At 43.5% G+C, this 25685-nt stretch overlaps 1 long non-coding RNA gene across 1 annotated transcript in view; it reads right to left on the reverse strand.

Annotated features, from left to right (window-relative positions):
* Positions 1-4518: 4518 nt before the first annotated feature.
* Positions 4519-25685, reverse strand: part of LOC140634085 (uncharacterized) — a 35235-nt gene continuing 14068 nt past the window's right edge. Inside the window, exons 3-6 of the long non-coding RNA XR_012031639.1 lie at positions 12060-12172; positions 6288-6456; positions 5624-5785; positions 4519-5492 (exon numbers count right to left, since the gene is read on the reverse strand). This is a non-coding gene — a long non-coding RNA (uncharacterized lncRNA). The remainder of the gene's footprint in view (positions 5493-5623; positions 5786-6287; positions 6457-12059; positions 12173-25685) is intronic.

Raw genomic sequence — 25685 nt, forward strand, 5'->3', positions numbered from 1 at the left:
GCTCTGAAAAAGTGCTTAGAACAATACATCTCAAGCCCTCATCCTGCACTCGGAGGAGTGAATCCTTGATCCTGAGGTGCCTTCCCTCAGGAAGACTTCATCTCCAGATGCTCTCTAGATCTTCTTGTTGCTAGGGGAGTGGTTTGCATCCTCTGGATTGGCTTCCTCAGCCTCCCAGCTCCTTCTTTTGAGGCCCCTTTTCTAAGCCTACCCAGCCTGGCCTGTGGACCAAGCCCGGCAAGGGCAGGAGATATGGATAAGTTGGATGGCAAGTTCTAGATTCAGGTTTGTCTTCTGCATCCATTTACTTCTGGACAGGCAGAAGGGTGATCCCCAGAGATGAGTTTGCTGGTATCACTGTCCCTCCCTTACCCCTCATCTCCTGTAAGGAAAACAGTTGTAGACATGGAATAGTATTAGCAAAAGATTCTGAGGACCCATAAGTCTATGATCCTGAGATGTTGCCATCTTGGCCCAGTCCTTGACTAGGATTCTGCTTCACTTTCCCTACCTAGTTTTCCAGTTGCACATGAACATAGATAGCTTCAGACTTTGCATATTACCTTCTTCTTAGCTGCACTAGTCAAGCATCTGCCAAGGCCATATTAACCTCCCCCCCCTTTTCTCGAATCTCAAACCTGGGACTGCCTGACTTCCTATCTAGGATGTGTCGCCAGAGCTGGCTCACCCCTGGATTGATCTGCCAACATCTTCCCCACCCCACCAGCTCCTCATTCCGTATGCCTGAGCTGACTGCAGTAATTATGAGTCTTGTTAAAGAGACAACCTGGGGAGGGAGTGTGGGTTCTAGAATCAGATCCTCTGGGCTAGGATCCTGGGACCATTTTCACTAACCTGGATGACCTTGAGCTGGTCACCTCCTCTTTCCGAGTCTCAATTTCCACACATGTCAAGGAGGCTAATGATCCCCACTTGGAGTTGGGAGGATTTCATGAAATGACCTATCCACAGTCATTGAGTTGTGGAGACTTGACAAACGGCTGTTCACTGCCCCTCCTCCACATACCACTGCAGAGCAGAAGGGAGTTCTGGATCATCATTACTCCTGACTACTAAAGACATCCCTTGCTTGAAGCTTTTCCTAAACTCATTATCAGATCAAGATATCACTATCATGTTTAGGGTTGGGTTGGAGAAAAAGGAAGTTGCACTGGAGCAACAGGTCACTGACATTAGAGACTGGGCAGAGACAGCAAAACACAGTGGTGGGGCATGCGGCCCTGGAAGCCGACTGCCTGGATTCAAATCCCAGCTTTAACTCTGTTGAGCCATCGGCAAACTACACTATTTCCTATAGCCTTAGTTTTCCCACTTGTTATATGAGGGGTAAATTAGCATATATTGTTTAGAAGTGTTTTAAGATTAAATGAGATAATCTGTGTCAAGTGTACAACATGGGACTCACCACAAAGTAAGCACTCAAAACACCTTAGACACATAGGTCATTTCCAAATTTTTGCTACCTCATTTCCTCTTTATTTGATTTAATTAGGAGAAAGTTCCAGGAGAACTTTTTTTAAAATTTAATTTTATTTATTTTTATAATAAATTTATTTTTTATTGGTGTTCAATTTGCCAACATACAGAATAACACCCAGTGCTCATCCCGTCAAGTGCCCCCCTCAGTGCCCGTCACCCATTCACCCCCACCCCCAGCCCTCCTCCCCTTCCACCACCCCTAGTTCGTTTCCCAGAGTTAAGAGTCTTTATGTTCTGTCTCCCTTTCTGATATTTCCCACACATTTCTTCTCCCTTCCCTTATATTCCCTTTCACTATTATTTATATTCCCCAAATGAATGAGACCATATAATGTTTGTCCTTCTCCGATTGACTTATTTCACTCAGCATAATACCCTCCAGTTCCATCCATGTCGAAGCAAGTGGTGGGTATTTGTCATTTCTAATGGCTGAGGAATATTCCATTGTATACATAAACCACATCTTCTTTATCCATTCATCTTTCGATGGACACCGAGGCTCCTTCCACAGTTTGGCTATTGTGGACATTGCTGCTAGAAACATCAGGGGGCAGGTGTCCCAGCGTTTCACTGCATCTGTATCTTTGGGGTAAATCCCCAGCAGTGCAATTGCTGGGTCGTAGGGCAGATCTATTTTTAACTCTCTGAGGAACCTCCACACAGTTTTCCAGAGTGGCTGCACCAGTTCACATTCCCACCAACAGTGCAAGAGGGTTCCCTTTCCTCCGCATCCTCTCCAACATTTGTGGTTTCCTGCCTTGTTAATTTTCCCCATTCTCACTGGTGTGAGGTGGTATCTCATTGTGGTCTTGATTTGTATTTCCCTGATGGCAAGTGATGCAGAGCATTTTCTCATGTGCATGTTGGCCATGTCTATGTCTTCCTCTGTGAGATTTCTCTTCATGTCTTTTGCCCATTTCATGATTGGATTGTTTGTTTCTTTGCTGTTGAGTTTAATAAGTTCTTTTTTTTTAATTCTTATTTATTTATGATAGTCACACAGAGAGAGAGAGAGAGGCAGAGACACAGGCAGAGGGAGAAGCAGGCTCCATGCAACGGGAGCCCGACGTGGGACTTGATCCAGGGTCTCCAGGATCGCGCCCTGGGCCAAAGGCAGGCGCTAAACAGCTGCGTCACCCAGGGATCCCCAATAAGTTCTTTATAGATCTTGGAAACTAGCCCTTTATCTGATACATCATTTGCAAATATCCTCTCCCATTCTGTAGGTTGTCTTTTAGTTTTGTTGACTGTATCCTTTGCTGTGCAAAAGCTTCTTATCTTGATGAAGTCCCAATAGTTCATTTTTGCTTTTGTTTCTTTTGCCTTCGTGGATGTATCTTGCAAGAAGTTACCGTGGCTGAGTTCAAAAAGGGTGTTGCCTGTGTTCTTCCAGGAGAACTTTTTGTCTCCTAAAATATATTGCCAAATTGCTTTCAAAAGGGGGTTATTCCAGTTACAATGTCATCAGCAAATTGTGTAAATACCGGTTTTGTTATGTCTTTGCCAGCACTGACCCTTATAATTTTTAAAATTTTATATAAGGATTCTCACAATTTGCTTGGTTTTTGTCTCTTTAACAGCAAAGGCAAACAGGGTGTGCCAATAAGTAAAAGTTTATTTGAACTGAGGAGGAATACTTTTTCTTTGAAGAGGGAACTTAGGAAAAAAAAAAAAACATATGCACACTCGGTAAGTATCTTGAAAATTGAGGATGTTGTTCTTCCTGTCGACTGCCGTTACTTCTCTTTTCTGAAACATCCATTTCTATGCATCTTGTTCAGTTCCCTCAGCTTTGATTCTCGATCTGGAATGTGGAAATGCCCCAAATGATGATGATGATTTGATAGTTTTTGATGAAACTTCAGATTAATTTCTATGTCCCTTTGAATGTGCATTTTATCATAATAATTTTCTGATTCAGGAGAAACTTAAATTTCTCTACAAAAGTATCGAAGGTGACCAGCTCAGTTTCTCCATCTGATGATGGAGGAGTGGTGGGATGAGGTAATCTCCAAAGGGCCCTACATTTGAAAGGGAGCTGCTTCACGGGCCTGCCAAGACCTATAAGAACTCAGTTGGTAAAAAACCATATCCCAAGTGAGGGGTGTGCCTGGGTAACTCAGTCATCTGAGTGCCAGACTCTTGATTTTGGCTCAGGTCCTAATGTCAGGGTCAGAGATTGAGACTTGTGGCTTGCTCTACCCTGAGCATGGAGCCTCCTTAAAATACTCTCTCTCCTTCTAACCCACTCCCACCTCCAACCCCTGCACGTGCTTGCTCTCTCCCTCTCTCTAAACAAACAACATATTTTGGGCAGAGGAGGAAGTAAACCAAGACCCCAAGCAGTATCGTGGTTTTCAGGGTCCTGCTAGTTCATCCCAGGAACCTATAGAAAGGCGGGGAGTTAAGAATGCAAGAGAAGGGAACTAGAGCCGGGAAACCGGAAGCTGAAAGTTCACTGTCCTCCACCCCCAGTCACGTGTATCTTTAGACGTGCAGGGAGGGGCTCTGAATATCCCACTCTCAAGCTCTGGGAGTTTAAGCCAGTTTTATGTAACTTCCCAAGAAAGACAGTTTTCCCCATCTCAGCAGCCCCTTGCTTTTTTTCTATATTGAATTTATCCATTTGTATTATTTTGCATGACTTTTTTGGCATTTTTATTGGTTAATGTGTGTCTCCCTTCCTAGAATATAAACTCTGAAAGCAAAGAATACATCTATTTCATTCATTGATGCATCTCCAGTTTCTGGAAGATGCTCAGTGTTTGAGAAATAGAAGCGGAGTAAAAGGTGACCCCAAAGGGCTGGAGATGGGGAGGGGGTCATGCAGGTTTCCAACCTCAGCTTACAAGTACTCATTTCCTTTATAAAAATGGTCCTGAACCATATATGATTGGTAGAGACTGGATTTGAACCAGGTGATCTGACTCCAGAGTCCATGTGCTAAACTATGATGCTTTTTTGCAAAGGAAGATTGCAGCCATCAACTCCGTGTGAATATTTATTGATGTGAGAAAGAATATTTATTGTGGGAAAATATTTACAACATGTAGGTGAAAGAAAGAGTCAATATATATATTGAAATATATAGCATTTACTATGCAGGCTTATGGGGAGGATTAAATGCGTTAATACATAGAATCGTATCTAGCATATGAAGTTCTTTTTCTTTTTTTAAAGATTTTATTTATTTATCCAGGAGAGATAGATAGAGAGAGAGAGAGAGAGAGAGAGAGGCAGAGGGGAAAGCAGGCTCCATCCCGGGATTCGGGATTTGATCCGGGGTCTCCAGGATCACGCCCTGGGCCGTAGGTGGCGCTAAACCGCTGACGCACCCGGGCTGCCTAACATATAAAGCTCTTGATAAAAGTTGTCAAAGTAGTTGGTGAGCCATCTCTTATCTTCAGGATTGATTAGGGAGAAGTCAGCCTCGGGCCTCAGTGTGGAGAGGCTCCCCTGTCATTGAAGAACTGCCTTCCTGGGCTTGAAATGATGTGTTCTATGCCTCTCTCCCTCTCTGCCGTGTCATTCTAGGGGCAGGGGTGAGATGGTGGGAAAACAGGGCAGACAAAGTTCTCTCCTAAGATATGTCTTCATCAAACCCCTCCTCTTTCTACATTCTGCCCACATTTTAATATCACAGATCTGCCCCAGACGTCCAAAGGTAGAAAAACAGGTTCTACATTTTGCTTTTGTAACTTCTACTTGGGAGATGACTTCACATTCACTTTGGGACATGATGTCTATGCTCTGGCAGGGAAAGGCCCCATTTCTACATCCTATTACATGGCTGCAATTATTGCCTTGGGCTCTGTAAGATCCCTGGGTTCATATAATAAATTCCTCTGGAGAAACCCACTGGTTTGAGTGGGTTTCGCCCACTGGCAAACAGGTAATTGCTGGCCCAGGATTGGGTGTTCCTTCCGAAGTAGGCAGGATAAGAGGAATCAGAGAGGAGAGTCTGTGTCCAAATCCTCCACAAGTTTAAAGGTCTGAAATGAGGCAGAAAATGAAGACAAAGTTACCGGTCTGGGCTACAGTCCCAGAGCTGGACTACAGAAGTTGAATTCAAAGTGAGGTGGTGTCCTGGGCAGTGTCCCACTGCTGCTTTCCACAAGTTTACCTTTTAAACTCTGCACCTTGGGGTGCCTGGGTGGCTCAGTCAGTGGTTGAGCATCTGCCTTTGGCTCAGGTCGTGATCTTGGGGTCCCGGGATCGAGTCCTGCATCAGGCTCCCTGCAGGGAGCCTACTTCTCCCTCTGCTTATGTCTCTGCCTCTCTGTGTCTCTCATGAATAAATAAATAAAATCTTTAAAAAAACAAAATATAACTCTGCAGCTTAAAAGTAGAAAGTCTGGGAGGGCAGATACCAGTATCTCCAGGCCTTCAGCCTTCAGCTTTGGCTGAGTTATTTTTGGAGTCAAATTATAGAGTCACGGATTTGATTTGGCATCAGCTATTAGTGGCTTTGCCCAAATTGGTGCCAATTGCAGAGCGTATCTTGAGTATAAAAGTGCAGAGTTACAGAGAAACGAGTGCCCAGGATGCCTCAGGCAACGTGATACCTTTACGGGAAGGAAGAGCTGCAGGAGGAGGAACTGGGGAAAACCCAAGTCAGGGAAGATAAGGCACCCCCCTCCCACCCCCCAGCAGGCCAGTGCTCTGGACATTCCTTTGGCTTTGCTCTGCTGTCGATTCCTGATTCCCACTTCTGGATTAACCCCAGTTCCTGGCCTATATGCTTTGCAGATTAGAGTTTTTCTGACCACTTCTCCCTTCCCCTTTACCTGCTGGTTAGTCTCGCATGAAGAAATGGTCACTGGTTCCTGCCAGTCTTCACCTTTCCAGCTGGAGTAGCTCCCTTGAGCTCCTAAGCCCACGCTGAAAGGCCTGCTGGACTCTCCTTAACGGTGCAATTGGCCAGGGTGCTCCACTCCTTCATCTATTCTCTTACCTCTTAATGAGGCAGGAGGACAGAATGGTTAAAAGCAACAGCTAGAGCCAGACTGCTTGTGTTTAAACCCTAGTGGCACCCTCTGCCATGCCCACCCCCTCCATGAGCTGGATAACTCAAGACAAGCTATTTAACCTCAGTTTCCTCTTCTGTAAAATGGGGATGAAAGTAGTAACACCTAACTCATAGGGATGGGGAAAGGATTTAACTGAATTAATGTCTGTAAAGCCCGGGAAACTACATTAACCACAATGAGTTAGGTGGACAGTCCTGTACATAAGAATCATCCCACCCAAAATGCCATCAGAACTCATAGTGGAGAAACACTGGCTGAGGGCATGAAGCTCGAATGCCCAGGTTGAATCACAGATCTACCACTTAGGTTTCATCATCTTAGACACTTATTAAACCTCTCTGTGCCTCGGTTTTCTCAGTTGTCAAATAGGGCAATGAAATGAATTGTAAAATAAGAACTATGATAGCCTACCTCATAGAGGGGTTGCCTTGAAGCTTTAATGAATTAAAATACACAAAGCTTTGGGATGCCTGGGTGCCTCAGTGGGTTGGCCTCCAACTCTTGATTTCAGCTTAGGTTGTGATCTCACGGTCATGAGATGGGGCCCTGTATCTGGCTCCATGCTCCGCGGGGAGTCTGCTCTCCCTCTTGCTCTCCTCCTGTCCCTCCCCCTGCGCACACATGCGTGCGTGCTCTCTCAAATAACTAAATAAATCTTTAAAAAATATATACAAAGCTTTTGAAAAAGGCTGGCACATAATAGCCAAACATGTTAGCAAATGTTACTATTATCTGTTCCCCTTATCTGACCTTGTAGATATAATAGGAGACAGCATAGGATACATCATAAGCATTTTTTCCATATCACAAAATAAATCTTCTTTGACTATTTCCTTTGAAAGTTCTCCAGAAGAAAACATTTCCTTGGAAACTTGCTGATTCTTATATGTGTGACTCATAGGAGAAAACACTTTCCTTAATGCAGGGAAAATGAAACTGGTCATGTCCTGGCTAGTGGTGAATTAAACTAGCCTGAAGAACCAAGGTGACTTAGTCAGGGATGGTTCAATTCCTAATAACAGAATCCGTGGTACACACTAGTCCAAGCATAATAAACACGTTGGAGAAGGGAAAGGGGGGGGTGTGGAATCTGGATGAGCTCACAGGCAGGAAGTAGACAGGTCTCATGAGGAACTAGAACCAGGAACTGGAAACTTCAAAATAGATCCCCTCTTGGTCACCACTCCTCTGCACTGCCATAGTCTGAGCCATCATCATCTCTTGCCTGGACCATTGCGACATTTTCTCCAATTTTCCACTTGTTCCCCTACAACTCATTCTTCACACAGCAGCCAAAATGATTTTTTTCAAGATTTATTTTTTGGGGGGCACCTGGGTGGCTCAGTGGTTGAGTGTCTGCCTTTGGCTCAGGTCATGATCCTGGGGTCCTGGCATCGAGTACCGCAGCAGGCCTCCCTCTGTCTATGTTTCTGTGTCTCTTTGTGTGTCTCTCATGAATAAATACATAAAATCTTTTAAAAAAAGATTTATTTTGGGGGGCACCTGGGTGGCTCAGTTGATTGGGCATCTGACTCTTGGTTTCAGCTCAGGTCATGATCTCAGGGTTGTGAGATCCAGCCCCATATAGGGCTCTGTGCTGGGCATGAAGTCTGCTTGACATTCTCTCTCTCCCTCTGCCCCTTCTGATGTTCACACGGTTTTGCACATGTTCTCTCTCTAGAGAGAGCATGAGCGAGCATGGGGGGCGGGCAGAGGGAGAGAGAGAGAGAGAGAATATTCAACTAGACCACCTGCCAAGCATGGATCCCAATATGGGGCCTGATCCCACAACTCATGAAATCATGAGCTGATCCGAAACCAAGTGTCGGACACCCAACTGACTGAGTCACCCAGGTGCCCCAATTTTTTAAAAATATAGTAAGATTATGTTGTTTCCCTGCACAGAACTTTTCAGTGGGTTTCCATTCCTCAGGGTAGGAATCTGTCCTTCTTGTTCACTGCTTTATTCTTGGGCGTAGAACATAGTAGATGTTCAATAAATTTGTTAAATGACTAAGTGGGAATGCACCAGGGTTCAAGGTAGAACTACTCTCTCCTTTTCCCTCTGAGGCTAGGGGTTTCGTATTCTTCTTTATGGCTCTGTTCTGGGCTCCTCCCTGTCTTCTTCATATCTCCATTACCATGGCACAAAATGTCTCAGCTCCAGCGCCACCCGGTAAACACATACTAGTGTCCTAATTTCCAAATTTTTGGGAGAAAGAAGTTGACTGTTCCAGCTCAGGTGTGGGGTCTGCCCCTGTCCATTTGGTCATGGCTGGGAACTGCCAAAGCCCACTCATATGGAAAAGGCAATTTTAGAGAAGAAGAGCACAGGTTGGCTGACCACCCCCAAAATTGTGTACTACCTTGAAGGCAGGGGAATCCTCAGTTCTCAGGGAATCCAATAGAGACTTCGGTGGGCAGTTTAATCTCTTAGAGAAGCTCCCAAATAGAATCTAGGATTATGAAGTGGATATAATAAATGACCTACCATTTTTATTTAACTATTGAGCCACTTGCCAGGCATAGTTCTAAGAACTGAATAGGTGTCAAGTCAATCTTCCCAACAACGCTATGAACTAGGTCTTCTTACTCTCATTATACAGATGGGGTAGGGGCAGCCCGGGTGCCTCAGCGGTTTAGCGCTGCCTTCAGCCCAAGGTGTGATCCTGGAGACCCGGGATCGGGTCCCACATCCGGCTCCCTGCATGGAGCCTGCTTCTTCCTCTACCTGTGTCTCTGCCTCTCTCTCTCTCTCTCTCTCTCTGTGTCTCTCGTGAATAAATAAATAAAATCTTAAAAAAAAAAGGGGGGGGGTAGTAGAGGCACAGAGAGACCGTAGTGATAGAGCCAGAATTCTAACATTGCAACACCTTACTGCACCTTTTCCTTAACTACCTAAATGAGACAAGGATATAATTCCCTTCCTAAAACAAGGAAAATGAGGTTCAAAAAAATGAGGTTCAGAGAGATAAAGCAAAACAAAGTGCCAAGGTCACCTGGCTACAAAGTAGCAAAGCCTTGACTGCAGTAGTTCTGCAACTTGCCCTATCACCTAGCCCACAATTTTTTTTTTAAAACAGCTTTATTGAGATGTAATTCACATACCATACATTTCACCTATTTCAAGTGTACAATTCGGTGGTTTCTAGTGTAGTCATAGATATGTACAACCATCACCACAGTCCGTTTGCCCACTCTAATTGTATGGATAATTCCATCCAAAGAGGGAAGTGAATAGCCAATAGTCATACAGAGAGTAGCTGGCCATACAGAGAGTAGAATGAAGGCCACTGCTTCAACCACTGTGAGAATGCTTCTGGAAACCCCCATGGGAATAACTGTGTGTCTCAGAAAAATGACGGCTTGTCATGGCGCAATGGCATGGGGTAGGGCTGAGAGGAGGCAGGACAAGGAAGCTCCCACCCCACGGAGACAGTGACTCTCCAAAGTTGAAACTCTGGCCTTTGGAGATCTCCCCGCCTACTCAGACAACCTCTTTTCCTGTTTCTCTCCTTTACTCTTTTGACAAACACCTATTGTCCTTCAAACCTCAGTTCAAGCATTTCCTCCTCCAGAAAGGCTTCCCTGGTTGGGCTAAGTGCTTTGCTATGGTGTTTGCTGGACATATTTTCTTCACAATAGTGTAGTCTCTCTTTATCTTGTCTCCTCTGTGCTTAGTCCCCCTAGAACTAAAAAGGCATAGATTTAAATCCAGGCTCTGTCATGTTCTAGCTCTGTGACCTTGGGAAAGTACATAGTAGGCCCTCCCAAAATTCCAGTTTCTTTCACTCTTTCCTTCTGATTTCTTGGAAGGTGACTGTTAGCCTCAGTTTGTATTGGAATCCTGGTGTCCTCTTGTTCTCAGCCTTCAGGGAGGTGCCAGACACATTTTTGTTGCTCTGCCTGTCTTCCCGTGGGAAATCATTTTTCCTTCCCCAAATTCAGCTCAGTCTTTGTGGTTTGGGTGGTCCTGACCTCAAGTCCCAGGAGTGGTGGAAGACACAAGGCTGGTCAATCCAAGGTCTATGTTCTTTTGTTGCCAGCGATTGGTCCAGGGTTGGGCCTGTGACTTAGTCAGTCAGGATCCCTTCATGAAATTTGTCATATGGGGGACGCCTGGGTGGCTCAGTGGTTGAGCATCAGCCTTCAGCTCAGGGTGTGATCCTGGAGACCCAGGATCGAGTCCCACATCGGGCTCCCTGCATAGAGCCTGTTTCTCCCTCTGCTTGTGTCTCTGCCTCTCTCTCTCTCTGTGTCTCTCATGAATAAATAAATAAAATATTAAAAAAAATTTGTCATATGGACACCAGAAGGAAAAGAACCTCTCTCTCTCTCCCTCCCCATGGCACCCTCCCTGTTCCCCCACTACAAAGCATGAGATATATGGCATTGAAGATTGGGTATGCCAGCAGTCATCCTGCTGCCTGAGAGCAAAGCCAAACAGAATCAAATAAATGTGAAAGATGAAATAAAAGAGAGTTTGATGACCTCTTGGTTCCAGACATGCCTGAAGTCCTATTTGATTCCTATTTTCCTTAAATTGGCCTAGATTGGATTTTTGACATTTGTAGCCAAAAGAATTCTGATCAAGAAAACATAGGCTCACTTTAGTATATAAACAGGGTAATTGGATCTCTGGTGGCCTGAAGACAAGCCAACAAACTGTGGATAGTAGAGCAGCAAGAGTCAAAGAACAGTGGGCCTTTGATCACTTCATTAAGCTGCTGAATTCACCAACCCCAGAACCCATCCAATTTAGGACTTCTTGTTATATGAAAAAAAAAAATATCCTTATTGGTTAATTATTTTTGGAGTTTGACTTTTTTTTTTTTTTTTGGAGTTTGACTTTTTATAACATGTAGCCTTCCTTTTATTTCTTTTAAGATTATTTATTTGAGAGAGCATGAAGGAGTAGGTGTGGAGGAGAGAGAGAGAGAGGAGAGAGAGAGAATCTCAAGTAGACTCCCTGCTGAGCATGGAGCCCTATTGCAAGCTTGATCCCAGGACCCTGTCATCATGACCTGAGCCAAAATCAAGAGTCGGATTCTCCACTGACTGAGCCACCCAGATACCCTCATCCCTTTTTTGTTCTTTAAGTAAACTCTACCCCCAACGTGGGACTTGAACTCACGACCTCGAGATCAAGCCTGACATGTTCCTGGGGCACCTGAGTGGTCAGTTAAGTGTCTCACTTGGGCTCAGGTTATGATCTCAGAATCCCACGATCAAGCCCGGAGTCAGGCTCTCCACTCAGCAGGGGATCTGCTTCTCTCTCTCTCTCTCTCTCTCTCTGCCCCCTGCTCATGTTCTCACGCTCTCTTTCTATCTCTCAAACAAGTAAATAAATCTTAAAAAAAAAAAAAAAGAAGAGTGACATGCTCCACCAACTGAGCCACCCAGGTGCCCCCAAAGCCATCTTTAGGTTGGTCTCCAGCTGTCTCTCCCTAATTTCTGTGATGTTGGCAAGGGATGACATGGATGTGGGGTGACCACCTCTTGGCTAGCCCAAGAAATAGCATTTCTTACAGTTACTCTTGCTCCTCTGGTGCTGTTTTTTCTTGCAGGCGCTCTCAGACACTTCTGGACACATTCCTGGTTCCTCCCTTCATCCAAATATCACTAGCACTTTGCAGATTCCACTGAGATTTGGGGGAAACAGAAGGACAAGTTCAGCATAGTATGGGCACCAGCTTAAAATGATCTAGAAGACATCACTGTCCTAAAATTTCATGGGCCATTCCTGCCAAGAGGAATTTCTTTCTGACTGTATCCCCCTTTAGGAATCCACTGGCCCCCATCTCCTCCAGCCTCTCCCTAGCTCCATTCCAGTCTCCTGTGTACTCCGAACTTCTCATACTTCATTACACAAAGGATTTTCTTCTCCATACCAGACGCCAGGCTAAAGGCCAGGCTGACACTGATTCACTGAACGCTTCAAAACAAAGGACCCTTAACGGGCCCTTCAAAACAAAGGACCAAACACACTAGAAAATTACAGGGTTTTTCTTCCCCCTAACAAAATTAAATTCTTAGGCTGGGATCTCTTTCCCTCCTGTTTTGGGGAAGCTCAAGAGGATATTACAAGAAATAATTCTCCTGTCTCAAACAAATTGCCAGGGACTGTGGAATGTTTTTTCGCCTTCTAGCTATACTTTAACTAGTTGCCCCTGTGTAAATATACATTTTTAGTAACAATTTTGTTTGAGATATAATTCACATATCACGAAACTTACCATTTTAAAGCACACAACTCAGTGGTTTTGAGGATATTCACTCACAAGGTTGTGCAACATTTGCTACCGTCTTATTTCAGAACATTTTCAACATCCTCAAAAGAAAGTCTGTACCCATTAGTAGTCACTTCCTATTTCTCTGTCCCCAGCTCCTAGCAGCCACTCTACACTGATCTTAAGGGTAAACATTCAGTCTTCAACTATTAAGTGTGATATTAGCTGTAGGTTTTCTATAGATGCCCCGTTATTAGGCTGAAAGAGTTCCCCTCTACTCTTGACTTTGTTGAGTGTTTTTATCATGAAAAGAGGTTGGATTTTGTCAAATGCTTTTTTATGCATCTATAGGCGAACCTCAGAGATATTGTGCCTTTGGTTCCAGACCCCTGCAATAAAGCAAATATCACAATAAAGTGAGTCAAGTGAATTTTGGGGTTTCCTAGTGCATGTAAAAGTTATATTCCTCCTATGCTGTAGCCTACTAAGGGTGCAATAGGATTAAGTCTCAAAAAATGTACATCCCTCAATTAAAAAAATACTTTTTTGTTAATAGATGTTAACCATCATCTGAGCTTTTGGTGTCATATAACGTATGTAATAATAATGACAAAGTTTGAAATACTGAGAGAATTACCAAAACGTGACACAGAGACACGAAGCGAGCAAATGCTGTTGGAAAAATGACGTCGACAGACTTGCTTGACACAGAGTTGCCACAAAACCTTCAATTTATCTGTGAAGTGCCATTAAGTGAAGAGCAATAAAATGAAATAAGCCTGTATTGAGACAATCATATTTTTGTCCTTTATTCTATTAATATGGTATATCCCATTGAGTGCTGTGTAAATTTTAATGTGGTGTTTTTAACACATTCCGTGTTGCTGTGTTAAATCATCACCTTGGTTTATAAGCTCAAGTGGGCCTCATTTTAAGAAAATCTGATAGATGACAATTTAGACTTATATAGGCTTGGTTACTTAGGTTAACAGACTTTTTTTTCCCTCTGCCAAGTTTTCCAAAAGGAGAAAATTCATTGTGAGCCTACAAAATATAATGCAAAAATGGGATGCTTAGGCTTTTTAGGAACTATCTTTAGTGTCAGTCTCTCTGAGTCTGAGAAAAGCTACAGTATGCAGGATGATTGTTGACTTGGGTGGTGGCGTAATTGGTCAAAATGCACCTCACTGTGAAGTCTAAAGCCACCTCAAGGATCCAATCAGTCATCAAGGAGTTGGTGGAATTGATCATTGGCCTCTTGGGGGCAGGAGTCTCCTTTTATTTATTTTATTTTATTTTATTTTATTTTATTTTATTTTATTTTATTTTATTTTATTATTTTATTTTATTATTTTATTTTATTTTATTTTATTTTATTTTATATTTTTTAGGCATCTCCTTTGTTAGGAAAATAGAATGAGATTTGAATAGAAATAATGGTCCACAGGAGTCCATTTTCTCTTATTATTATTATTATTATTATTATTATTATCATTATCATTTTATTCTCTCTTCTGGAACTTTCTGCCTCGAAGAGGAGACGTTGCTGCCCAGATCTCACTCCAGATGGAGTTGTGCATTCAGCTTGGCCAATTGCCACTTTGAGGACAACTATTTTTGTGTGTTCACTATTCTTTCCTTTGGGGAACTTCTATTCCACTCCACCCCATGTGATACTTGTAGGGCTACCATCACAGGACTCTACCTTTCTGACCACAGGCATGACCCAACTCTGAGTCAACTAGACTTTCTCTAGTCTGGTTGGAAACTTGAAGTTGGAGACATACAAGGATGGAAGGTAGTCAGAGCTGAGTCATGTGATATGTTTACCATATAGCAATAGTTCTCCTCTGTGGTCCTTGGACCAACAGCATCAGCATCTGGGAACTTGTTAGAAATACAAATTCCCAGGCCCTATATCACACCTACTGAATGAGAAATTCTAGGGTAGGCCCCAGGAGTCTGTTTTTGTTGTTGTTGTTGTTGTTTGTTTTGTTCTGTTCTAAGTTTATTGATTTTTTTAAAAGTAATCTCTACACCCATCGTGGGGCTCAAATTTAGAACTCCAAGATCCAGAGTTTCATCCTCTTCCAACTGAGCCAACCAGATGCCCCAGGAATCTGTGTTTTAATAAACCCTCCAGATTATTTTGCTCTAGAGAACTGGAAGTTTCTGCTAGTGGGATTCTTAGAGCTTTGCTGGATCTTGTCCTTTCCTGGGACTTGGCTGTTGAGATCTTCCTTAGATTCTTTGAACTCCTCAGTGTCCTTCCAATAAATTCCTTGTGGGGTTTGTTTTATTTGAAAGAGTCAGACTTGCTCTCTATTGCTTGCAACCTAAGACCCTGATTAATGGTCCTGTCGTCTAATTCATAGCTCACAGACCCTTTTTGAGCCATGGGCCTTCATCCCATAGACAGGCTGCACTGGTTCAGTCTCACCTTGGTCCTCGTATTTAGCTTCAGCTAAAACATGTTAACTCCATTCCAAACCAAAGTAGACCCATCAGGTCTCCTCTTCCTCCTCCTCCTTTTTAAATTTATTTATTCATGAGAGACAGAGAGAGAGAGAGAGAGTCAGAGACAGAGGGAGAGGGAGAAGGAGGGAGCAGAAGGAGAAGCAGGCTCCTTGCGGGAAGCCTGATGCAGGACTCAATCTCAGGACCCCAGGATCACGACCTGAGTGGAAGGCAGACGCTCAACCACTGAGCCACCCAGGTACCTCCCCCATCAGGTCTTGTGACCAACTTCAATCAATGTCCTGCCTATTAATAGTTTGGTTGTCTCTCCCACTTCTTTATAAAAACACCTATGCCTACATTTATTTGACTCCTCTCTTTTCTCATCTTTCCTCCCACCCCCCTTTTATTTTTTAAAGATACTTTTAAAAATTTATTTATTCATGAAAGACACAGAGAGAAGGCAGAGACAGGCAGAGGGAGAAGCAGGCTCCTCACAGGGAGCCCGATGTGGGACTTGATCCCACATCCGGGATCACACCCTGAGCCAAAGACAGATGTTCAACCACTGACCAACGCAGGTGTCCCCTAACTCCCTTTTAAACTATTAACAACAATTGTTAGCATAACGCAGTTTGTTTTTCTATATTAGTTAGGAAGTAGAATAAGTTGTTTTAATAAAGCGATTCAAAAATACAGAATACTTTTTAAAAATCTCTTGTTTAATAGTTGTCGTTGCTGTTTTATTTCTCTTTTTTTTAAGATTTTATTTATTTATTCATGAGAGACACACAGAGAGAGAGGCAGAGACACAGGCAGAGTGAGAAGCAGGCCCCATGCAGGGAGCCAGACCCGGGACTCGATCTGGGATCTCCAGGATCACACCCTGGGCTGAAGGTGGCACCCCCTTTTTTTTAAGATTTTATTTATTAATTATTACTATTATTATTATTATTATTATTTTATTTGAGAGAGAGGAGAGAGAGCACGCAGGGGGGAAGAGCAAAGGGAGAAGGAGAAGCAGGCTCCATGCTGAGCAAGGAGTCCAATGCAGGGCTAGATCCCAGGATCCCGGGACCATGACCTGACCCAAAGGCAGACACTTAACCAACTGAGCCACTCAGGTGCCCCTTGTTTTATTTCTTTAAGCCTATGAGTGGCTCAGAGTGAGTCCAGAGATGAGTAAGTGGCTCCACTCCAGGCAGACATTTAGGAACACACGTTCCTTCTATTCTTACTGCTCTGCCATTTCCTAGGACATTGCTAAAGCAAGTTCTCCACCACTAACTATACCAACAGCCCCAACTTGGGGGAGAGGGGGAAAATAAGTAGATGCCTAACAATTTCCTTTTAAGAAATGATGTAGGAGAAATGAGGTTCATACCAATTCTATTTACTTTCCAATGGTGAGTCCTCGCATGGTCACGCCCAGCTGGCTGCAAGGGGGTTTGGGAAAAGCGGGCTAGAGCTGGGCAGCCATATGCCCCTCAATATCTTGAGATGAAGGTTATTTTGTTATTACAAGAAGGAAATCATGGGTAATGGAAGATAACTAGCAGGTTTTTTTTTTCACATTTTCTAACCCTGAATCTTATATTCATATGTTGAAAGCTCCAATGCCTTCAGGGAATAGCAGGTGATTAACTGAGCAGACTAGGAATGAGGTGACTGGGACTGGGACTGGGACTGGGACTGGGACTGGGACCAGTAGGGTAGGATCATGTCCTGTCTAAAGGAGGCTAGTTGCTTACCCAATATCATTTCACTCTCCTTTCCTAACAGATCTACCTCCAAGTTTGTTTGAGTGATAGTGTAAGTAGGGGATAAATCATGATTTTCTAAGCTAATCATGAAATTTTGGTTTCTAGTGTCCCCAGCCTCCTGAGCTAGGATTGTTCATGTGACTCAACCAAGGAGAGTGTTAGGGAAATCTAGTGGAGGACATCTGGGAAAGCTCTTGCTTTCCTAGTAATGAGTTAGCCACCACTGGAGCCTCCCCTTACTTGTTCTTCCTACTTTGAATGTGGGTATGCTGCCTGGAAATGGGGCAGCAATCTTCTGACTGCAGGGGCAGGGCAAGCATGAGGGGAATACCAGAAGAACTGCAGTGATACTGAGCCAGAGAGAACCAAGGCCAGAGGCTGCCTGCCTCCAGATAGTCTGTTACAAAACCAAAAATACTTGTTTGTTGAAGCAGTTTAAAATTGGTTTATCTTAAAAAAAAATTGGTTTATCTTCAGAATTTCATGGCTACTCGAAGCTGATTAAATCCTCCCAGACTTTTTCTATGTGCATATTTACTTTGTAAAGGTATAGAATACATACACTACTTTGCAACTACCTGCTTTCCAGATGTACAATAAATAATGTGCAATACTGTACAATATTAAGATAATATGCAGTGTCACAAGCATCCTTCCCTGATACACACTATTGCTTAACACCTTTCATTTTAAAGACTGCAGAATATCCATTGTATGACTGTAGCATAATGCATTTACTCAACTTTTTTTTTTTTTTTTCATTTACTCAACTTTTTATCACTGGACATTCAGGTAGTTTATGGGTTGGTTTTTTTGTTTTTGAGGGGGAGGTTTGACCTTATAAACAATTCCATAGAACATCCTCACAACTAATTTGTAAAATTCTGAATATATCCTTGTAATTGCATTCCTGATTGTTTAACTTCCTAGAAATTAAATGACTGGGTCAAAAGGTAAAAAGTAGCACCCTCTCTCTTTCTCTCACTCTCTTTAAAGATTTTACTTATTCATGAGAGCACAGACAGGCAGAGACATAGGCAGGCTCCCTGCAGGGAGCCTCATGGGGACTTGATCCAAGACCCCGGGATCATGACCTGAGCCAAAGGCAGATGCTCAGTCACTGAGCCACCCAGGTGCCCCAAATAGCACCTTCTCTTAAGTAAAATGATATGCTTGTCTTTGGTTCCTACCAAAGGAACCAAAAGCCATTCATTTTCTGCTACCGTAAGTAACCAGCCATTCTTTTATTCATCATCTATTCAGTTAAAAAGCCCAAGAGGACTGTGCTAGGCACCAAGGAGGACTAACTGGTGAGTAAAATGTAGTCCCTGTCTTTAAGGAACTCATGATGGAATGGCAGGGACAGGCAGGACAATAGGCAATGACAATATGGAGTAGAAGGAGTGACAATTGTGGTAGGCAGTTTCTGAGAAGGTTCCAAACAATTCTCACCTCCTGGTATTCATGCCCTTGTGTAATTCCCTGCCTGGGGGTATGGGCTGGACCTAGGGAATTGCTTCTAGTGAATGAAATGTGATAAAAGCGATAAATGACACTTCTGTGATTAGGTTATGAAGGACTGTGACTTCTACCTTGCTGGCACTCTCTCTTGGCTTTCTCATTTGCTCACTCTGATGAAGCCAGTTGCCTTGCTTGCTTGACAGAGAGGCCTACATGGCAAGGAACCCAGGGAGGCATCTGGCCAGCAGCTCTTGAGGAACTGAGGCTTCAGTCTGGCAGCTTGTGAGGAACCGAATCCCAACAGTCACATGGGCTAGGAAACAGATCTTTTCTAGTTGAGCCTGAAGGTGACTGAGGACAGCTAAACCATGCGGGACTGTGTGATCCACAGAAACTGTGAGATAATGAATGCGTGTTGCTTTAAACCAGTACGTTTTGGGGAAATGTGTTACTCAGCAATAGATAACTCATACACAAGGGGAGTGGTACAAACAAGCACAATGTGAGAGGTGTACACGTGAGGGTGGCACACCATTCCATGCTGGCAGGAAGGGCTGCCTCTGGTAAGATGTCGGAGAAGAGGGTAGGCTTACATTGCAACTTGTAGACTAAGGAGGCATTAGTTTGGGGAAGAAGGGAGAGACGGCATTTCCAGCCAAAGTCAGCAGGATAATGGAGTTAGTTGTATGTTCATTTCCCAGACCTGTTGCCAGCTCACTTGTCACATCCTTGATTAGATGCAAATTTTTAAAATTTTAATTCCAATATGGTTCATACAGTGTTATGTTAGTTTCAGGTGTACAATATACAATTCTATACATTATTCAGTGCTCCTCATGATACGTATGCTCTTAATCTCCTTTTCCTATTTCACTCAGCCCCTTCACCCACCTCCCCCCTGGTAACCACCAGTTTGTTTCATGAGGTGAATATACTGTGGAATCAGCAGAGCTTATGTTTCAGGGCACCTCACCTGCTCATAACCCTTCCAAAGCCCAGGAAGCACCCTTCTGTAATGATAGTTTTGTATTCTTTTTCTTTCTTTTATTTTTTTAAAGATTTATTATTCATGATAGACAGAGAGAGAGAGAGAGAGAGAGAGAGGCAGAGACACAGGCAGAGGGAGAAGCAGGCTCCATGCAGGGAGCCCGACGTGGGACTCGATCCCAGGACTCCAGGATCACGCCCTGGGCCAAAGGCAGGCATCAAACCTCTGAGCTACCTAGGGATCCCCATCGTATTCTTTTTCTTAAAGAGACTTCTGGCCTCTGTTTCAATGGACCTACCAAGACCTTCTCACTGCCCCGTACTCACCACTGCCAGTCTACAGCATAGACACACACACACACACACACACACACACACACACACACATATAGGCTCTGTTTCTTTGAAAAGTGTTTCTCAGCAGCCTAGCCTTCCCATCCTGCCTTCACTTCCTTAACCTGAAGGTCCTATTCTTGAACTCTTTAATCATCTTGACTGCTGCTTTTGACGTTTCTCAGAGCTTTCCCCTTCAGTAGTGGTGCCCAGAACGGATGTGTTTTTCTAAGCAGCAAATCTGGCTCCTGACCAAATGGCATCTGAGCAGGGCCACTTCAGAGCTGAACCCCAGGGACAGACTCTCTTCCCTGCCCCACCCCAACTTCAGAATGGCAAAGGTTTGGAGAAACACAATAAGGACGAGAAAGAAGGTAGAAGGAGCAACAGGAAAGGGGGAGCTTTGCTATTTCTCTAGGGCTGGGACCTCTCTGTTAGGATGCTGGTGGCGGTATTTCAAAAATGTGATGGCTTCCCAGAGGGAAGGAAATGGGCACTATCCCTGCCTACTCTGCGTCAGGTACCTGGGCTTTCCCGCCATTATCTCATGGAATCCTCACTACATCTCTTCAGGTTAAAAGCAAGACTCCCCATTTTATTATTTTTAATTTTAAAAAGATTTTATTTATTTATTTGACAGAAGGAGAAAGAGCAGAAGCAAGGGGGATGGCAGGCAGAGGGTGAGGGCAAAGCAGGCCCCCTGTGGAGCAGGGAGCCTGATATCAGGCTCTATCCCAGGACCCCGGGATCATGACCTGAGCCGAAGGCAGATGCTTAACCAACTGAGCCATGCAGGTGCCCCAAGACTCCCCATTTTATAGCTAAAGAAACTGAAGTTCAGAGATGAGAGGGAGGGAGTATGCAGGTCCAGGTGCAGCTGACTTGAGAGCCCATGCCCTAGCCCCACCTCAGGATGCCCCATCCTTTATTGGTTCTCTCAGGGGGCATATCACCTACATTGAAGTTCTAGATGAAAATTGGTGGGCATTGCGGCAAACTTCCACCTGGAAATAACTTTTATAAATGAAGACTTCAGGTAGGCTAAAGTCTTGTTTCTGGAAGATACATCAAAATGAAGAAGACCCATCCATGCCCTGGGAGCCCTCAAAGGTTGGGATTCACTACTAGGGAGAAAAAAATATGACAAAAGAAGGCAGGAGATCTAAGCCCCAAATGACAGATTATAGCATGGCAATAAAAATGGAAACCATGAAAATAACAAACACTATTTACCGAGTGCTTACAAAAGACCAGAAAGCATCTTAATCTCACAACAACTCTACTAAGAAGGTAAGGTTAGCATTCCTACTTTAGGTTGGGAGGTTGAGGATGAAGAAACTTAATACAGGGAGGCAGAAGTGATGCAGGGACTTGAGCCTTGGTGTGTCTGCCTCCAAAGCTATTGCTTTTAATCATTAGGCTTTACTAATTCCAGGAGAGTAGGAGTGGGAGAAATCTAGTTCCTGTGAATGGAGTTAACACTGCAAAATGTTAGCAAGTACCTTGAGAGGGTGTGGCATCGGGATGGCTAGGGCTCCCCACCTGGTTTTTCTGCTCTCTCGGGCAGGAGAGGTGACTCAGGAAGCCAGCAGCAGTTGAACACTGTGGAAGAAGCTCTTGGGACCAGAGTGAGCGGAGAGCAGCAGAGTCTCTGTTAATATCCACTGATTTCTCTCCACATTGGCTCGGGAACTTGGTAGGGGCCTAGGCCCCAGGGATGCTGCCATGAGGCTGGACCAGGAAGCTGGAGCTTGCTGGCCCTCCAGGGTCTGTTGCCCAGAGCACTGGAGCCACTTGCCTATATTGGGATCCTGCCCCTCCTCCTTCTGGGACTTTGGCTTAGTGACTTAGCAACCTTAGGCTTCACTCAATTTTCTGTAAAGGGGGGATAATCAGAGTATATGTAGTTGAATAATAAATGATAATTGTGCCATTGGGAGAATTCAGTGAGATGATGGATACGAAGGACTAACCTAGCACCTGTGTGACCCTGAGCTCTTGGTACATGGTGGCCATATTGCTGTGAGAGCCCATCCTCGGTGGAGCAGTGAGGCTTTTTTTTTTTTTTTAATTTTATTTATTTATGAGAATACACAGAGAGGAAAGAGAGAGAGGCAGAGACAGAGACAGAGGGAGAAGCAGGCTCCATTCAGGGAGCCTGACGTGGGACTTGATCCCAGGTCTCCAGGATCAAGCCTTGGGCTGAAGGTGGTGTTAAACCGCTGAGCCACCGGGCTGCCCCCTTTCTCTATGTTCCATTTACTTCCACTCTCATTGCCTACTTTGATAGATGAGACTGCAGTTCAATGAAGGAATAAATTTAATGCGTTTTTCTTTTTTTCCTTTGTTTACACTCTGAAAGCTTTTTATCGGTTTTAGGGTTCACAGCTCATTTCACAATTGTGATTTATCTCTTGCCTGTAAGATTTTTTTTAAAAAAGATTTTATTTATTTATTCATGAGGGAGACAGAGAGAGGCAGAGACACAGGCAGAGGGAGAAGAAGCAGGCTCCCCGCAGGGAGCCCGACATGGGACTCCATCCTGGGTCTCCAAGATCATGCCCTGGGCTGAAGGTGGCGCTAAACCACTGAGCCACCCAGGCTGCCTGCCTCTAAGATTTTAACTGTTATATAAAAGCAAGAGATTTTTCATGCTAGAAATTATCCCTGTGCCACTCTTCTTTAAAAAAAAAAATTTTTTTTTTTTTAATTTTAAGTAGTTTCTCCACCCAACGTGAGGCTCGAACTCACAACCTGGAGATCAAGAGTCGCCTACTTTACCAACTGAATGAACCAGGCACCCCATATGCCTCTTACAGACCAAACACTGGATCAGCTATGGTTCATTGGTTAAAGACATCAGTGACTAATTCTGGTCTTAATAACAACAACAACAACAACAACAAAATATGTTATTGGGAAAATATAGAATACACTGAAGAAAAGGCTATCAGTCAAGCCTCAGCAAAAGCATACAGGGTAGCTCTAGGGATCTAGGTAGTGGAAATGATGGGCAGTTTCTCCAGGAACTATCGGGTGTGCCTTGTGCTGATCTACCCAAGATTAAATTCTCCCAAGAGACTGTTTGACTGACCTGAGTTGTGTTGCATACCCTATCCCCTTTCTCAGGGAAGGAGAGGGCACCTTGATTGAGATTCATAATAAGTGAGCATACAATGGGAGAGAGAATGCTCAGAAGGTAAGTGGAAGTTCTGTTACCAGAAGAGGGGTGTGTACACTGGATGAACACAAATAGGAGGTGTCCTCTACAAATACTGTTCTCTCTGTCTTTAAATATCAAGATTCAGAATTTTTCAAGTGTTTTCAAATATGCAGAATTGCTGAAAGAATAAAACAAGAAACACTTATATGTCCATCTAAATTCCACAATGCTAACATCTTGCTACATTTGCTTTAATTTTGTTCTGCATTAAAATTTTTTAAAAAGATTTATTTATTCGACAGAGAGAGAGAAAGAAAAAGAGAGAGAGAGAGAGAGAGCACAAGCAGGGGGAGCGCCAGAGGGAGAGGGAGAAGCAGCCTGTCTGTTGAGCAGGGAGCCTGATGCAGGGCTCCATCTCAGGACTTCTTGATCATGACCTGAGCCAAAGGCAGATGCTTAACAGACTGAGCCACCCAGGCGCCCTTGTATTTTTAAATTTGGTGAACTCTTTGACAGCTGCAGACATTACCCTTTAAATACTTCATATATTTCCTGAGGATAACTCCACTCTCCTACATAAATGCAATACCATTAACCATACCTAAAAAGATAATAAATATTCTATAATATCTTACAGAAAGTTCATGTTCAGATTTCCTCAATTGATATAAGAATGTATTTTATTTTTTTGTATATTTTTATTGGGGTTCGATTTGCCAACATATAGCATTAACACCCAATGCTCATCCTGTCCAGTGCCCCCCTCAGTGCCTGTCACCCAGTCACCCATCCCCCCGCCCACCTCCCAAGAATGTATTTAATTTTTTTTTCAGGGGATCCCTGGGTGGCGCAGCGGTTTGACGCCTGCCTTTGGCCCAGGGCGCGATCCTGGAGACCCGGGATCGAATCCCACGTCGGGCTCCCAGTGCATAAAGCCTGCTTCTCCCTCTGCCTATGTTTCTGACTCTCTCTCTCTCTCTCTGTGTGACTATCATAAATAAAAAAAAAAGACTTGTTTAAAAAAAATTTTTTTTTCAAATCAAAGATCAAAGTTCACTCATTGCACTTGGTTGTTGAGTCTCTTTATTCTTTTTCTTAAAAAGATTTATTTACTTATTTGAGAGAGAGAGAGAGAGAGAGAGAGAGAGACACTGAGGTCATGACATGAGCTGAAACCAAGAGTAAGCTTAACCTACTGAGCCACGTAGGCACTCTCTTTATTTTCTTTTAATCTGGAGCAATTCCACTCCATTTCTGGATTTTTCATGACATCGATGATTTGAAGAATCCAGACTAGTTGTCCTGCAAAAAAATTTTACATTGTTTCCTTTGCATGGCTTTTTTTTTTTTTTGGCATGTATTTTTTTGTGTGTAGTAAAATATATGTAACATAAAATTCGCCACTTTAGCCTTTTTTTCTTTTTTAACTTTATTTATTAATTTTTTTAAGGTAGGCTCCATACTTGGTATGCAGGGCTTGAACTCACAGCCCTGAGATCAAGACCTAGGCTAGATTAAGAGTCAGCTGCTTAGCCAGTTGAGCCACCCAGGCCACCCTGTTTTAGCCATTTGTAAGTGTACAAGTCACTGGCATTAAGTACACTGGCAGTGCTTTACAACCATCACTACTATTTTCAGAAGTTTTTCATCATCCCAAACTGAAACTCTGTACTAATAAACAGTTATACCCTATTTCCTCTTCCTCCAACTTCTAGTAACCTCTATTTTACTTCTGGTCTCTATGAATTTGCCTGTTCTAGGTAACTCATCAAGTGGAATTAGATAATATTTGTCCTTCTGTGTTTGGCTTATTTCACCTAGTATGATATTTCGAGGTTCATCCATGTTGTGGCATGTATCAGAATTGTATTCTCTATGTTGCTTTTTATTTTTCACTTCTTTTTTAGAGAGACAGAGAGCACCGAAAAGTGTGTGGGGTGGGACAGAGGAAGAAGAGGGAGAGAGACCCTCCAGCTGACTATGCACTGAGTGAGGAGCCTGAGGCAGAGTTCAATCTCATGACCCTGAGATCATGACCTGAGCCGAAACCAAGAGCTGGATGCTTAACTGACTGAGCCACTCAGATGCCCCTCTGAATTGCTTTTTAAAATTAATCTGCCAGTGTGTTTCCTTGACAGCATATATACAAAAGTTAATCTACTAGAGTCTTATATTTATTTTTTATAACTCTTTTCACATGAAGGAATATATTTTGATGTATTACTAAATTTTAAAGAATCTGTCCAGAAATTTTTTTAAGATTTTATTTATTTATTTTAGAAACAGAGAGAGTGTGCATGCATGGCAGGGGGTGGCGGGCGGGGGAAAGGGTAGGAGAGGGAGAGAGAATCTTAAGCAGACTCTTTGCTGAGCAAGGAGCTCAACTTCTTGAATGTGAAATCATGACCTAAGTGGAAACCAAGAGTTGGATGGTTAACTGACTGAACCACCCAGATGCCCCTGCCCAGACTTTTATACTGGTCAAGTTAATTAGACTTCTTATACTGGTCAGCAAAGACATAATCAGTGGCTTAATTTATCAGTAAACTAGGGAGAGCCTGGGTGGCTCAGTCTTTTGAGCATCTGACTCTTGGTTTCCGCTCAGATAATATCTTAGGGTTGTGGGATCGAGCTCCCTGCTCACCATGGAGTCTGCTTGAGATTCTCTCCCTCCTCCTTTGCTCCTCCCTGTGCGCACTCTCTCCCTCTCTCTCAAATAAATAAATAAATAAATTGATTAAAAGAATTTTAAAAAATTTAT

The sequence above is a fragment of the Canis lupus genome, chromosome 5, assembly GCF_048164855.1.
Source record: "Canis lupus baileyi chromosome 5, mCanLup2.hap1, whole genome shotgun sequence".
Classification (NCBI taxonomy): Eukaryota; Metazoa; Chordata; class Mammalia; order Carnivora; family Canidae; genus Canis; species Canis lupus.